This window comes from Prionailurus viverrinus, chromosome B1, assembly GCF_022837055.1.
Source record: "Prionailurus viverrinus isolate Anna chromosome B1, UM_Priviv_1.0, whole genome shotgun sequence".
NCBI classification, from domain to species: Eukaryota; Metazoa; Chordata; class Mammalia; order Carnivora; family Felidae; genus Prionailurus; species Prionailurus viverrinus.
The window spans coordinates 167,076,404-167,080,264 of record NC_062564.1 but is presented as its reverse complement, the minus strand read 5'-3'; the positions used below and the strand labels follow the sequence as shown (position 1 = coordinate 167,080,264).

Sequence of the window (3,861 nt, the reverse complement as noted above, 5' to 3'; positions counted from 1 at the left end):
TAGACCATTTTTGACAGCACGAGATAATAAAAACAACACCGCCCTGAAGGAATGTTGTACATAAGATTATTTTCTGTAACACAGAAAAACTAAAATGAAGAGAGAATGCCTGGTCTGCCTCACTTACTTATCAAATCAGGGAAAGACTGAAAGGAGGAGGGGATCTCATCACCAGCTGTGTCTGCAGTCCTCTGCTTGCTCATAATTCCTTGACTCATCCACTCACCAAGTATTTATGGAGTGACTGCCTCTCAGCAGGTGTCATACTGGATACTGCACTTCTTCGCATTCTTTGCACTTGTCTTCCAATTATTTCTTCCGTGCTAAGAATAGAACTATTATAATTCTTGCTACATGTTTCTTTTCTTTATGCATCTCTTGTGTTTATGATTTATTTTTAAAATTTTGGCAACATGCATAACCATGGGCAGATGATGACAATATCCACAGAAAACCTAAAAGTTGACTCGACATCTAAGACAGGTTATACACTACAAAATTTACAAAAACAAAACTGGTACCATATAGAAGTATCTTTGGTAGGGAACACGTTTTGATTTGTGACAAAATTCTAAAATGTAACCATTATATCAGGATTGCAAAAATCATCAAAGGACCAAAGCAGGGTAATTCATGAAAGAAAAAGCAAAAACAGCCAAATAAAATTTCAAAGCAGCCACCCTGTTAATAATGAAAGGAAAGCCAAGTAAAACAAGATGGAATTTCTGTGTATAATGTTGAAATTTTTAAAAATGTTAATATTATAGGGGAGCCTGGATGCCTCAGTCGGTTAAGTGTCTGACTTCTGCTCAGGTCACGATCTCACGGTTTGTGAGTTCGAGTCCTGCATCAGGCTCTGTGCTGACAGAGCCTGGAGGCTGCTTCGGATTCTGTCTCTGTCTCTCTGCCCCACCCCTCCCTGCTCTATGTCTCTCTCTCAAATATAAAACATAAGAAAAAAATTTTTTTTAAATGTTAATATTATATTTTGTAAGGTCACTGGTGAGAGGGGACCCTTATACACTGCTAACAGATACATTTTTTGTAAAGCAATTTAGCACATGAATTGTGAAATTTAAAATTTTTACATCTTTTGATTCAAGTATTTTACTTTAAAAATTCCAAGGAAATAACAAGGGATGGGGGTAAAGATTTCTGTAAAGAATTCTCATTGTAGCATTACTTATAACAGTGATAAGGGACAGAACATTTTAAAATGTAGCTATGAGGGAATAGCAAATTACGTTATGATAAACTCATGAACAAAATGAAAAGTTACATTTCCTTTAAAATTTATCTGTGAGTGATTATTATTCACATGGACAATTTTTACTACACAATGTTCTGATTAAAGTCCAATACAAAGGTATACTAGAGCTATAGATGTACCTTTGAAAAAAAAAATACCAAAATGCCACTACCATTAATGATGAGACTGCTGTTGATGGTTAATTCCTTTTTTTTTTTTTTGGTTTTTAATAGTGCATTGCTTTATTGAGGGGGTGTCAGGAGGCAAGACATGATGGCAAGGAACAAAATCAATTAAAGGAAGTACAGGTACAGGAAGCAATAATGTTAAAATAGTAATAAAATGGATAACTGCAGTCATTTTAAGAGGACTCGACTCGTGGAAGATAAACTTTAATTGTTGCTGCAAGAAACATCTGTATGAAGTAGAAATTGGTTTCAGTAATATTAGTAGAGAATATGTTCTAGAAAGCGGAGGTAACTGGATGCAAAATCCTGGCAGCAATTTAATAGAATAGTCCCAGATGATTAGGCTGAGGCCAACACCTAATGAAGACGAAAGCCCTGTCTGGTGGGAATTTTGGATGATACCTAGAGAAATATTACATTGTGCGTAAACCAAATTAAGTTGTTTTCACAAGTGTTGTGAAGTTACATATAGTAAAAGGTTTTTTCCACATGCACTTCAATTTCACAGCAAGAGTGGCATAAGATACCTAAACACAGAAGAGAGCATTCATGCAAGATATCTAACTCTTTGTTATAATAGTGCATACAATTCAAAATGATTACACTATCATTACGTCTAGGGTTTTCTGCAGCTACAAGGTGATGGTAATGGAACGTATGGCCCCCGGTATTGATATCTAAAAAGCAGCCATCCCCTTCTTCTCTGTGTGTTCTCTTTTTACGTTTTTTCTTCATTTTTATTAATCAACACTGCTGTTGTTGCTGCTTCTTAGCAAAACTGGTAAAAACAAAATTATAATCATTGAACATGGCGCTCTGGTAATCAAGACGTTTAAAACCTTCAATCTTCTGGGGTAAAGAAAGCACTGTGCAACATTTGGAACTCTTATTTACAAACAGTGTGGACACAGCTTTTCCTGGCTAGAAGTCTTCTGCAACTTTCCAGGTCACGTCATCATAGGAGGTCTGACTTAAGTTCATTTCAAAGCTAACATAAGAAAATTCTGGATGTGGAGTGATGTGAACAGTCCAATGAGTTCCATTCAATTTCATTCCATTCACTGAATACCCACAAGGATTGAACAGTGTGGCATCAATGACAGAACCCGGGGTCAGGTCACGAATTCTACTCTCAAGAGTGACATCCTTTGCAGTCGCACATTCTTTCATATAGAACTGGTCCATAACTGCTGGGTCAAGTTCACACATCAGAATTTCCAGGGTTTGATCTGGCTGACTGATTACCTGAGTCTCTGGGAAATACAAAGTATACATGTACCAACAGTCAGAATGCATGTGTCCCATACAATATAATATGCTGCTCTGTTTGGGAGAATTGCATTAAGAAACTTTATTTCTTCCTTGAAATTCCGGTGTGGGTACCCTTGGTAAGAAGGTTTCATGAAATTCTTACAAGAATAAAAGAAGCTTTGAATTGAGTGAAACTCAATTGTAATCCCTAGCAAGACTTGGTACCACGCCTTCAAAATGAAACGTCTTTTGGAGACAAACAAGCTACTGTGAGCACTGCACATCTTTCAAAAGTATGTCCCACTCGGGGCGCCTGGTTGGCCCGGTCGGTTGAGCCTCAGAGTTCAGCTCACGTCATGATCTCATGGTTCGTGGGTTTGAGTCCCACATCGGGCTCTGTGCTGACAGCTTGGAGCTTGGAACCTGCTTCATATTCAGTGTCTCCCTCTCTGTGCCTCTCCCTGCTCACGCTCTGTCTCTCTCTCAAAGAATGAATACACATTAAAAATTAAAAAAAAAAGTGTGTCCCCCTCGGATCTTGGGATGGTGTAAAGATCCTCAGATTCTTGGTTTGCGTCGGGCTGTTGCCTGGAGAACCAAACCTCCCGCAGCTTCTTGGTCCCCTCGAAGAAAGATGCAGCTTCCATCACCATGAGACTGCGAACAACCAACAACCACAGAAAAATCAACCAAATTAAATCTCCCACTGCTGCCCCTGCTGCTGCAGACCGTTCCAGCTGTGTTACTAAAGTTCAGGTTCCTATAATTTTATATTAAATTTAAAAAAAGGATTAATAAAAACTTCCCAGCTTTTTTTTGTTTGTTTGCTTGCTTTTTGTGAACAAAACTTGAAGGTGAGTCTGCTGGACATAGAGGCAGATACAGTTCGGTCTCTGGTAGGCTGCTGCCCTGTTAAGAGTAGAGTGAGAGCTAGCTAATATCGCTGGCCATACTGTGGAAGTTGATAGTTAATTCCTTTTTTTTCTTTTTTTATTTAATGTTTATTATTTTTTAATTTTTTAACGTTTATTTATCTATTTTTTTTTATTTTTTTCAATATATGAAATTTATTGTCAAATTGGTTTCCATACAACACCCAGGGCTCATCCCAAAAGGTGCCCTCCTCAATGCCCATCACCCACTTTCCCCTCCCTCCCACCCTCCATCAACCCT

At 38.1% G+C, this 3,861-nt stretch overlaps 1 pseudogene; it reads right to left on the bottom strand.

The window, feature by feature from the left end:
* Positions 1 to 2,181: 2,181 nt before the first annotated feature.
* LOC125164899 (S-adenosylmethionine decarboxylase proenzyme-like) lies at positions 2,182 to 3,335 on the bottom strand (annotated as a pseudogene).
* Between the last annotated feature and the right edge of the window lie 526 nt (positions 3,336 to 3,861).